This window comes from Microtus oregoni, unplaced genomic scaffold, assembly GCF_018167655.1.
Source record: "Microtus oregoni isolate MIOR12 unplaced genomic scaffold, Mior012 000074F_ref0000038, whole genome shotgun sequence".
Classification (NCBI taxonomy): domain Eukaryota; kingdom Metazoa; phylum Chordata; class Mammalia; order Rodentia; family Cricetidae; genus Microtus; species Microtus oregoni.
This window is the reverse complement of record NW_024544004.1, coordinates 6,497,526-6,510,860: the sequence shown is the minus strand read 5'-3', so window position 1 is coordinate 6,510,860 and position 13,335 is coordinate 6,497,526. Positions and strand designations below refer to the sequence as shown.

General features: G+C 41.5%; 1 pseudogene; it reads left to right on the top strand.

Annotated features, from left to right (window-relative positions):
- Window positions 1-254: 254 nt before the first annotated feature.
- On the top strand, window positions 255-867 carry LOC121441292 (annotated as a pseudogene).
- Window positions 868-13,335: the final 12,468 nt, after the last annotated feature.

Below are 13,335 nucleotides of genomic sequence, written 5' to 3'. Positions count from 1 at the left end.
AAATGCATAATTATACAGTGTAGAGGGTGTGTTGATTAGATTATCTACCTGCCTGAACAGAATGCCATAGGGGCATTCTCAGGCTTTTCTCATGCCACATCCAAGTCATCAGATCTTCATATAAGGCTCACTCTCTCAAAAATAACACCTTTCCCTTAGTACTTTAAACCTGAGTATCCTGTCTTTGTCCTGAGTAACTGTCTTCATATTGTCCTGTGTGTCTTTGCAGATCTCAAGTATTCACTGTCAGCATCATGTTGAAAACATACAATCGCCAAATGGGAGGTTTTGTTTTGACCACAGTGGCCTGTCTACTTTGCTGCATCTCCATGGGGCTCCCTCAGTAGCGAGTGTGGTACTATGAAGACCCTATGATTTCCAAGCCTACAATGGCTTTTGTGGGCAAATGGAAAGCCTGTGTTTTCCACAATGGCAACAACTCCAGCAACATACAACTACCATGACTCCTTCATTCCATTGTACATTCGAATAAACCAGCACCTGCTGCTGGTGGCTAGCTTTCTTGGGCTCTTTGGGAAAATCACCACCAGTATTGCTTTTTGTAGTCTGTGTATGGGAAGAGTGTGGAGGAATGCCACCTGCAATCCATTCAGCATTTCAGGGATTCCCAACATCATTGCTAGCAGCTTTCTTGATCTTGCTGTTCTGTTCAATTACATATCCATCATGCGTAAATGGGGGATTGCCTTTCCAACATCTTTCAATATGCCTTCTGACCCAGACACTCAGAAGTTTGGTAGTGCCATGGTTCTGGCAACTATAGCTGCAATTTTCTTTCTAATAAGTGGCACAATTTGCCTTTCTTCAAATTTAGCCACAGGCAAAACACTCCACTATAAAATTTAAAAGTAAATTTTTATCTTACACCACCTTGAAAATCCAGTAAAGATAGCAAGCATTTGTCATTGTGTCTACATAAATTTTGAAAGAGCTCAAAGTGATGCCAAATGTGGCCTGTGACAAAAACTAGTCAAGTTGGCCTCCTCTTATCTTTTTAGCATGTTTTGTTTCCTTAATTCGTTGTTTGTATTATGGGCTTTCATAAAATAAAATCTTATTTGAATTGTCAATATAATACTGTGTTTTATTTGCTGTAAACAAAAGTAAATAATAAACTCAATTTATATTGTTTTTTTTCATTACAAATATTTATTAGGGCTTACCAAAAGCGAGGCCCTGCAGGGAGAACTGACCTAAGGGAAGGTGCAAACAAACAAAACCAAGATTTGGTCGCAGAAGGGAGGGAAAGAGCTCAAGCTAAGTAAGAAGGTGAACCAAAGGAAAAGCATATAGTTGTCCTCTTGGCTATGGGAAGTAGACAAAATTGCCGGGGAGAAAATTGAGATCTTGGGGGTGGGGTGGGATGGGGGTAAGGGGAGATGGGGAGAGAAAAGGGAGAAGGGGAGAATGGGGGGAACTTGGGGGAAAAGGAGGATTGGGATAAGGAAGGTTGGATAGGGGAGCACGGAACCACAATTCTTAGTTAAGGGAGCCACTGTAGGGTTGGCAAGAGACTTGACCCTAGTGTGGCTCCCAGATGCCCAAGCCAAGGTCCCCAGTTAGTTCCTTGGGCAGCTGAGGATAGGGAACCTGAAATGACCCTATCCTATAGCAATACTGACGAATATCTTGCATATCATCATAGAACCTTCATCTGGTGATGGATGGAGAGAGAGACCCACACTGGAGCACTGGACTGAGCTCCCAAGGTCCCAATGAGGAGCAGAAGGAGGGGGAACATGAGCAAAGAAGTCAGGACCACGAGGGGTGCACCCACCCACTGAGACAGTGGAGCTTATCTATTGGGAGCTCACCAAGGCCAGCTGGTCTGTGACTGAAAAAGCATGGGATAAAACTGGACTCTCTGAGCATGGCGAACAATGAGGGCTGATGAGAACCCAAGGACAATGGCACGGGGTTTTGAACCTACGTAATGTGCTGGCTTTGTGGGAGCCTAGCCAGTTTGGATGTTCACCTTCCTAGAAATGGACGGAGGGGGGAGGACCTAGGACTTACCACAGGGCAGGGAACCCTGACTGTTCTTTGGGCTGGAGAGCGAGGGGGAGAGGAGTGGGGGGAGGGGGAGAAGGGTGGGAGGAGGGGGAGGGAAATGGGAGGCTGGGAGGAGGAGGAAAGTTGTTTTTTTTCTCCTTTTCTCAATAAAAAAAAAAGAAAAAAAAAAAGAAAGCCATAAAGTAAGCACACTGAAGCAGCCTTGGGGAGAGCGATCTCTGGGGATGAGAAGGGAGAACAAAGCCAGACCCGGAACTAACATGGAGAGAGGTAAACAGGTCTCTAAGGCAGGTGGTTTTATTCAAAATCACTGGTGCTCTTTGGGTCTTAGAAAGAGGTAAGACAGCGGAGACTGTACACTCGGTGGGTATCACACCGCCAGCAGGCCAGGGACAGGCCTCATTATTAACTTAGAGATGTTGGTAGAGCCCTTGCCTAGCACACAAGAGGCTCTGGGTTCAATCTCCAGCACCAAACATAAATAAGCCAGAGAGTCTGTTGATTAATCAAGACGAACTCATCCAACACGATCTTTCTGCAATTAGGTGGGCACTGACATCCAATAAGGAACAGGAAAACTATAAAACTTAAGCTCCATCTTAAGGAAATCTGTTCATTTTTTTCGGAGATTTTTGGATTTAAAACTATGAGAGTTCTGAGCTCCCCCACCCGCCCCGCCTGCCTGCTTTCACATGCAACAGCATGGTCTTATTTTTATGCCTGGAATGAAGTCTTCACATCACCACATAGAGTGAAGGTCCCCCAAGTGGCTCCGCACATGCTTTCTTCCTTTAAACTGGGTTATAATTGGCTGAAATACAGAATTCAGATCTGATTATCTTTGGGTCTTTATCACAGGGCATCGTGGCTAGCACACATAAGTGTCCCATAATTTTAGCTGCCCGGATAGTTACAGTTTCTAACAAATGCACTGCACAGGACCAATCACTGCCCCATCCTGGCTCTTTCAGTAGCCCAACCTCCCAGCTCTTGTCGCCCAAGCTCCAGAATGACTTCTTTATTGATATGCAGCTGGTACATCCTATTCCTCTTCTTAAATCCAAGCTCAATAGCCATCTGTTTGCTCTGGTATCCCGGCACTAATTGCCATCCCTGATTTTGTTTGATAGGTTTGACCTGGTGTGTTGGAGCTAACTCTTAATTGTGTTTTTATTTAATATGGAAGGCACACATAAAGCAAGTGCAGAAAGAGTGCTATATAAATGCAAATTTCATTGTATTTCACTCCAGACCTCGGAGACTTACCAAACTTGGTTCCATTCTTGAGGGAGTCTCCCATCTACAGGGCTTAGGGAGTTGTCTTTCCTCCCCCCCCACAACCATTTCCTCAAAGCTGCACTAACAAAGAGATAGACACCCCATCATATGCTAAAACCACCACAATTCTACTGAACTTTGCAAACCTTATGCTAAGCTATGACTTTTTAAAAATCTTGTTTTTGTGAACTGATTGAACATTTTACATTTAACTTTTACATTTAAGCACCACCACCTTACCTATCAAAATGGTGTTATTTCAAAGCTTAAGTTTGAAAAGGCTATTTTTTTTTGTTTGGTTAGGATTTGTTGTTGTTTGGGGGGGTTGTTTGTTGTTTGTTTGTTTTTTGAGACAGTGTTTCTCTGTGTAGCACTGGCTGTTCTGTATCTCACTATGTAGATTAGGCTAGCCTCAAATGCACAGAGATCTGCCTGCCTCTGCCTTCCAAGTGCAAGAGTATTAAAGGTGTGCTCCACCACCACCCAGCTGAAAGGTCTACTTTAAAAAAAATTCTTCAGTCTCCTCTCTCTCTCTCTCTCTCTCTCTCTCTCTATTACGAAATTATAATTATGTCATTAACCAGGAAATAATCAGCACAATTTAAGGCTCCATTGAAACTTCTCAAGATAATAACTGGGGAACAATGACTCTGGGGTAAAATACTCACCAAGCAAGCAAGCATGAAGACCAGAGTTCAGATCAGAACCCACAGAAAGCTGATGGGATGGATGGCTTACATCTATTGTCCCAGCACTCCTAAGGCACGATAGGAGATGTCAACAGGAAATGTCCTGGAAGCTCATGGGCCAGCTAGCCTGGCACACACAGCAGCTAACAAGGGACCTAATATCTGATATCAGAAGTTGCCTTCTGGCCTCATGCACACTGGAGCACATACTCACTGCACTCACGCATACATCATGTACATATGTGTGGGTCTTTCTAAAAGAGAGAGAATGAGATTGCAAACACTGTCAGTACTAAGTAAAACACTAATTTACTTAGCAAAGAAATTGCTCTCTGACTTGTGAATCATTTCATTTCAGAGCCCACAGTTAGTGCCAATTCTCTACTCAGGGTAGTTGGCCCCCAGCCCGCAGAAGTGGTCGGTACCTCCACTGTCCTGGGTCTGAATTTTGAACTTGTCACCCACATTCCACGCAGCTCCCATGACTCCCAGCTCTTAGTGTCGCTCGCTTTTTCCCTTTCTGCTTTCCCCTTGCTAGGCCTGACCCCTCTGATTATGTTCCTAAGCCATGGCCTTGGCTTTCTCAGTCTGTCTAGACCAGAATGAATGAATGGACTTATTTTCTATTCTATCTTAGTCACTGATTTCTCCCTGCTATGTTCTGGAACAGTCCAATAGGTTACACGAGTCTGCAATGTGAACAGCATACTTGGTTTTCATCACTAGGGACAGGAAATACTTGCCATTTCAGGAATCTTTACATCCTTGTTGGTTTAATAACATTCTTTGTGCCCAGTGGTGGTCATGGAAAATGACTAAGATTCTCTATTTGGGGGCATGGCTGAGCCGATGAAATGCTACCAATATTATAATGAAGTTCCTGTTGATGTCAGATATGAAGAGAACTGCCACATTAAGAAAGATATTGCTTGGGGGCTGGAGAGATGGCTCAGCGGTTAAGAGCATTGCCTGCTCCTCCAAAGGTCCTGAGTTCAATTCTCAGCAACCACATGGTGGCTCACAACCATCTGTAATGTGGTCTGGTACCCTCTTCTGGCCTGCAGGCATACACGTAGAAAGAATATTGTATACATAATAAATAAATGAATATTTTTTTCAAAAGAAAGATATTGCTTGTTGTTGCTATTGTATATGCAACCTTGCATATGTAACCATGAGAATGACTTACCTTTTCTGTCACTGTCTGTAGAAATAAGAGCAGCGGGGCTGTGTCCCGCCACCCAGCCACCCGCATGGCTAGCTTTACCCGAAATAATTACACCGAAAGTGTATTCTTCTAAACACTGCTTGGCCCATTTCTTTCTAGCCTCTTCTAGGCTAGCTCTCACACCTGGACTAGCCCATTTCTAATAATCTGCTGTAGCCCACGAGCTGGCTTACCAGGAATGATCTTAACATGCATCTGCCTGGAGTGGGAGAATCATGGCGACTCTCTGACTCAGCTTCTTTCTCCCAGCCTTCTGTTCTGTTTACTCCTCCCACCTATGTTTTAATCTATGAGGGCCAAGCAGTTTCTTTATTGCTTAACCAATGAAATCAACAGATTGATATATGACACTCGCCCATCACTTCCCCTTTTTCTGTTTAAACAAAAAAAGGAAGGCTTTAACTTTAACATAGTAAGATTACATATAGCAAAACAGTTATCAAGCAAGAATTACAGTTACAATATTTATATCTATTTTATCTTTTATCTTAACTAAGGAAAACTATAACTATCTATTCATTCTTCAACTCCATCAAAGACTCTAGAAGGATATAATACTACCTAAGTAAACAAGAAATAAGAAAACTCTAAAAATGACAGAAACATCTCGCTGCCTGGACAGTCACCCAAAGTTCTTTTGTACCATTGGGGCATCCATCTTCAGCCTTCAGGCCCATAGTATCCAGCAGACATTTTTATCAAGCAGGAAATTCCAAAGACAGTTCAGTCACTTTCTGCTGTATCCTGCAGAATGTCTCGCAGACTCTTTCATGAGTCAGGAACCCCGAAAGACCATCTCACCTTTAGGCAAGTTCAGCAGTCCTCTCTCTGTGGGTTCTCTTTGTCCAGTTTATGCAACAGTCCAGGCAAGAACAGATTCTTGCCCAAATGGCTATCAAATTCCATAAGGATCCTCTTCGGTGCCCATCTTCCTCTCGAAGTAGATTAGTGCTGCCAGGAGCAGATATGTCTCATTGTCATGAAAAGTCCTAAGTTATTAAAATATTTTAAATGCCATATTCTGCAGCCTTTGAGAGAGATGAAGAATGAAATATATCTCTATATATCTAGAAAATCTAAGTAACATGACTACAAACTTGACTATTATTTATGATTATCCATCAACTATCTATATTTCCTAATTATACATTTTATTTTAAAAATGAACTACACAATCACAATACCTTAATCAAGATCAGAAATACATATACATATAACAAAATTGACCTTAAAATCCATACTAATGCAAATTATTCATACCTATATCATTTCCCCCTTTAAATGTAAAAGAACATTTATAAACATTATTTTGGGAACATGGGCGCAGTTTTTTCTCTGCAAACTGCTTCCTGCTGAATGGGGGCGCTGTTAATCAGATCATTTAGGGTGTAACCTGTGTGCCAGGTTTATCTCAGTTGACAGTTGAGTGAAGTAATTTTTTGAGGGTGTTCACAGGAACTTTTCGGGAGGTCGTGGTCTATCATACCATATCTGGATAGATGAAATCCACAAGGTCTGGTCCTCTGTGAAAACAAAAGAAGACCCTCTCCAAAGCATCATATCCTTAGACCCAAATTTTGAAATCGTAATACCCTTATATCCATTTTGGTTTAGCTTGTCAGCCCATGTAATGAAATGTCTCTCTGTACTTAGCTCCTTGACAGTCAAAAATTTTAAAGAAAACAGAATGTACATAATCCAGACTCTGTGTGAATTTTCCATTTTTACGTGGCTTATTTTTCTTTATTTCTTTTAATCTCTTAACGATATGTACTCTGTCTCTTTAAAGACTTTACCTTTTTTTAACCATTAAGTTTATCTCTATATTCTTTTTCTTCTCTCTCTCAAGCCTACGTACATTCATCCAACAGTGTGTTCTTTTATGTCTGAATCTGTTTTATTGTGAATCTGTAATTTTTTAGTATCCAGGAGTACTTTTGATTTGTGCCTTTAAATCAGTAGGCGCTTAAGAATCTAAGCTATGACATTCCTAGGTCAAAAACAGGTACTGCCTGCTGGCCCCGCCCAGTCCAACATGGCGGAGCCACTCGTGCCTCTGATCCTTGCAAATTGCACCAATAGCATGGCCGAGCTGCTTGTGCCTCTGAGCTGCAGCATGCAATGTCCCCCTTTTAGGCACACAGCGAGTCTAGTTGCCATCAAACAAATCGTAGCACTTTACTCCAAACGCTCCATTCAAAAGCTCTGTCTCCCGCAGGAGCCAGACAGAGATTGCAATGGCGGCACAGCCCAGAAAGCCGGCATTTTAAAACGGCCTCCAGTAGATACAGTCTAAACTACAGCTACAAAGATGCAGAGATTGATTATATGTGAGATGAATACCCAGTCGTTGTCACTCTGGGGTAGAGACAGAGACAGCAATAACAGCAAGTGTGACTGAGAAACGGTGATGGGGAGACCGAGTGGAAAGCAGAGTGACAATCCAAGGATCAGGAGCCAGGCAGTGAGGATGAGAGCTCGACCTGCCACAACCTAGAAGCCAGGTAACAAGGCACATATGCCATGGCACCTGCAAACCCCGACCTCCGAGGCTGAGGCAGGAGGATTCAAATTTTAGGGCAACCTGAAAAACGCTGCAAGATTCTGTCTCAAAATAAAACCTTCATAAAGGGCAGAGGCAGGGAATCGGAGAGATGGTTCAGCAGTTGAAATACCTCTTGTTGCCCAGAGGGTTTGAGTTCAGTTCTCAGTACACACAAGTTTTTCCTAACCACTTAACACCAACTTCCGGCCTCCACAGCACTGCATACCAGTGACAGACACCACAGAGAAATACACATGCATAGAAATAGTAAAAGTAAATAAAGTGTTTGTTTAAGGGCTGGGGATTTGTCTGAGTAGTAGGGCCCCCACCTAAGGCACTGAGTTCCGTCTCTAGTGTTCGAAGTTGGGTAGGGGGAGAAGAAAAGAAAGAATGTGAAGAACTCGAAGGCAACAATCCAGGAGGTTATGAGGAATGGCAGGTAAGAGCTTGGCTAATGGAGCAATGAGGAGACTCGGTGGCTCAGGGTGCTTGTCACCAAGCCTCACTATCTGTAGGATTCAATCCCAGGACCCATGTAAAGGTGGAAGCAGAGAACCGATGTTGGAAGGCTGTCCTCTAATCTCCCTCATGTGCACAGACACACAAGATAATTAACTGAATATAAAAATACAAACCAGCTTTGGTTAAGACTCTGAACATATGCTCATATCCATACACTATGAGAATGTTTCTGGACAATCTATTATACTCTGAGTCTCAATTTTCTTATCAGGAGAGGAAAACAGAAAATGGAGAAAGAGGGGAATGGGAGCCACAGAAAACACCCCTATAGGTGGTGAGACGCAAATGACCTCATGTATACAACCTGCTTAGCTGAAAGCCTGGCACCAAGAAACCATTAAATAAATGGCAATCAATATGACACCAGTTATTAAGGGCTGAGACGCGGCGGAGAGGTGTGGCGCAAAGGCGAAGCCTATGCGGCGGAGAGGCACGGCGCAGCAGGATGGTCCAAGCATGAAACAGTGAAGCCCACACTGTGAGCAGATCATCCCACTACAGTTGAGCCAAGTACAAGACACAGTCAGGAATAGGCTTTGGGGGACAGGCGCGGTGGCAGACGCAAGTGGCGGGGACCGGCATGGTGGCAGACACAAGCGGCAGGACAGGTGCGCAATAACGAGAGCAGATTGCCCCACTACAATTAAATCAAAGAGGTAGGCCTTTTGTTGGCGAGGTCACTGGCAAATGGGGAGTCTGGTCCTGTTCCTGAAGACCCTTCTGAGGGGTGAGAGGGTTCTTGGCCCGCGGCAGGAGCCAGGAAACAGAGCTAGGGCATTTTGTAAGCGGAGTCCTTGGCCAGCAGGGAAACCTGATCCGGTTTTAAAAGACCCATTAGATAGGATTGATAGGAGGAAATGGGCAGGCGCCAAGGCAAGAATTCACCCAATAATCTGAGAAACAACATGAAAACACCAGAACCCAATGATCTTACAACAGAAGTATTTGAACACCCTAACACAGAAGTGGAAAAAATTGACTTTATGAAAGCAATAGAGTCCCTTAAACAACATGTAAAAAATGCCCTTATAGAAATGGATGGGAAGTATAACAAAAAGTTTGAAGAAATGAGTAAATACGTACATGATACCCTGGAAAACCAAGAAAAAAAACGATCAAACAGGTAATGGAAACAGTTTAAGAAATGAAAACTGAAATGAAGGCAAGGAAGAAAACACAAACTGAGGACCAGCTGGATATGGAAAATCTAGGTCAACGAGCAGAGTCTACAGAAACAAGCATAATCAATAGAATACAAGAGATAGAAGAAAGAATATCAGATTCTGAGGATACCATAGAGAAAATAAACACACAGATCAAAGAAAACAGCAAAGCCAACAAATTCTCAACACAAAACATTCAGGAAATATGGGACACAATAAAAAGACCAAACCTAAGAATAATAGAAATAGAAGGAGAAGAGTCACAGCTCAAAGGCCCAGAAAATATTTTTAACAAAATTATGGAAGAAAACTTTCCCAACATAAAGAAAGATATTCATTTAAATATTCAAGAAGCATACAGAACACCAAACAGACTGGATAAAGAAAAACATCTCAATTTATATTGTAATGAGTGTCACAGTACATTAATCTCTCACATTGTTCTTGAATACAAGGATAAAAAAGAATCTGGAGTGATTCCCTCTGCCCTCTTATCCATCTACTCTAAGTCCCTTCCTAGGGAAATTTATCACTTCTCCCTTGTCTACTACCTTGTAGATAACCTTTGGTTCTGTGGATTGTAGCCTTCTTAATGAAGACTTCTCAACTAATATCCACATATACAAAATGCTAATCCATACAGTATTTTACTTTCTGTTACCTCTTGATGATTATTTCTTAGTTCTATCCATTTGCTTAAATATTTCATTATTTTGCCAGGCAGTGGTCATGCACACCTTTAATCCCAGCACTGAGGAGGCAGAGGCAGGAAGATCTCTGTGAGTTCGAGGCCAGCCTGGTCTACAAGAGCTAGTTCTGGGACAGGCACCAAAGCTACAGAGAAATCTTGTCTCAAAAAATCATTATTTCAACTTTTAACAGCTGAGTAATATCCCATAGTTTAGGTTTTTCACATCTTTTTCCATCATCCATTGACAGACATCTAGGGTACTTCCAATTAATGGATATTATGAATAGAGGAACAATAAACATGTTTGATTAAGTGTCATCATCTTGAGTCATGATTAAGAAGGGTGGAACAATTCTTTTTCCTTCTTTTCTATCATTTTCTTTGGGATGTAGACCCAAGCCTACATATGCTTTCACCACCCTAGACTGTGTGCTTCATTAGTCTCCAAAGTTCCCCTACTCATTGTCCATGCCTACTGCCCTTTGATTGCGATAGTCTTTCCTCAAACTTTGCACTTTATTTTATTCCCTTCTCTTTCACCTTCTCCTTTTCTGGTCAGTTGCCAGATTCATACTTTGCCTATAGCAGTACTATACTCTTTTGAACTATAGTTATTTGGCTTTGAATTTCAATTTGAGTCTGTTCTTGTCCTGGCTAGTTTTATGTCAACTTTACACAAGCTAGTGTCATCAAAAGGAGGAAGCCTCAATTGAGAAAATGCCTCCATATGATCAAGCTCTAGGCAAGCATGGAAGGCATTTTCTTAGTTAGTGTTCGATGGGGGAAGGCCAGTCCCGTTTTGAGTGGTGTCAATCCTGGGTTGGTGGTCCTGGATTCCATAATAAAGCAGGCTGAGGAAGCCATGGAAGCAAGCTAGAAAGCAGCACTTTCTTCATAACCTCTGCAACAGCTTCTCCCAACAGGATCCTGCCCTGTTTGAGTTTGTGCCTTGACTTCCTTTGATGATGAACTATGATATGTACATATAAGCTGAACATACTCTATTGTCCCCAAGTTGCTTTGGTTTCACTGCAGAAATAGTACCAATAAGACAATTTCATGAATCATTTTACTAGTCAGTCTAAAATACCATAAGGAGGAATTTCCATGGTGATGTATGTTGTCTCCACTGGGACACTTCATGATTCCCTAAAACACTCCTTTTTTTGCCTTTTATTTTTGTAATGTGAGGAGAAAATAACCTGTCCCGGCATTGCTAGACAGCACCACATGGGGCCCATCCTGGGGTTTGTTAAAGAGGTTGCTTAATGGGTCCTTCAAACTGAGATTGTAACTTTTGCAACAACTATCAGTGTTTTTGAAAGAATATCTTGGGTTCATTTTCCTCTAGTCCAAACTTAAGGATTAAAAAAAAAATAGAAAAATCCACTGGATCCATGTTCTTGTGACCTCAACGGCATTCTAATACTTTCAATTGAACATTAAAATATTAATTTTGTCTTCCATGCCTATAGCTTATTACTCTAATAGGCATTATTTCTCTAATAGCTATTAACATGCCATCTATCTCACCTCTGTGTCTACACACAAGCTATGAATATCTTTTACCTCTTACTTCTGGCTGTTATTCAAATGGAACTGTCAATTTTAGGTCTTCTTCTAAGGACCACTGAATGTGTAACTAAGGTACCACATCAGCTAATCCACTCATCAATAAGGTGTCATATTCAGTCATTGCCTTAAGTCCCTAAATGGCAGTTGGGGTTGCCTCTTTTAAAGGGGGAAATGAGATAGAAATAAGACAGGCCACTCAGGGGAAAAAATATAAAATCTGATGTTCCAGAAATGTCCTTGGATTTGAGCGCTGGAATTGCCAGAAGGGAACTCTAGTATGTTCCTAAATGAGCTTCCTTGTCTATGTACTTTAACTGAGGGTAGGGTCTGAAATTCAGTTCAGACACTGATCTCTTTGCTAATCATTGGAATGGGATCACTGAATTTTCTTGATATAAGTGATTTGTGTCTATTCCCTAGATTTATTTATATGTCCTAAATAATTTTAAATTTACCTCCTTAGAGAGAAAAATCTCATAGGAATGAATAGACTGTACCTCTAGGTAGAGACATGCTTTTTCTTCTCTGAAAAGCTTCTCCAGTTGGGCAATTTAAGCACATGGTTCAGGGACCATTTCTAGAGTCACAGGTTCACCTAGAAAAAGGGCGCTTTCCCTCCCAAAATACCTAGTGCCCAGTAGAGTTCCTATGTACCACCATGAGGTTCGTTGGCTCTACCAGTCTTTCTGAATTCAAAGGCATAATCTTTTTTCCTTTTCCTTTTGATGTTTACCAGACCCCCAAAGATGTTTTAAGCTAACTGGCACTTTTAGGCTTCCTAACTCTTTCTCTAAATCTCCCCTTCACACCACTTGGCTTTCTATTGTCAGGTGGCTGTCCTAGATGTGGGCTTGTCTGAAAGGTAAGATGTTTTGCCTCCTTCTTGTCTCCATTCTGTCCTCTACAAAATTACCATATTACAAATTAATTTCATTGTGGATTTTAAAACTCTAATTCATTGTTCTTCAGCTTATGAAAAGAGGAAGCATTCCCTATATACACTATACCTTTAAAGTTTAACAATCATCTTTTTAACAGACTTGTGCATTTATTTTGTAAGTATAGAAAGACTGCATGAAGTACTCATTTACACTACTTACATCATTTATCAGTATAGGCCAGAAGAGAATAGTAGACCCTCTGGGATAATAGTTCCATAGAGTTCTTAACTATAATTTGAGTGCTAGAACCTGGGTCATCTGCAATAGTAACAAGGGCTCTTAAACACAGAGCCATTTCTCTGGCCTCCTAGAAATTTTTCTTTGCCATCAAATCCTCAGAGTGTTTAAGCTCCTTCTCTATGTCCAGTAAATTGTATTTGTTTTTTTATTAGTTTATGTTTTCCTTTCTTATTTCTGTATGAATAGTGACTTATTACCTGATGCTGAAGTTGTATAATTATTCTGGTTTTAAGAGCCTAGAAATACTTAGTATTGTGTTTGAAAGAAAGTGTGCTTGCCTAGCAAGCAAAAGGCCCATGAATCATCCCAATCATATTAATTAAATAATTAGCTAGCCACCAAAATAAAGAAGCAATTGAATGCATGTTGCCTTACTTTGGGTTACTAGTGCTTTGTTGATTCCAGGTTAATTTGGATCTGTTTTAATCA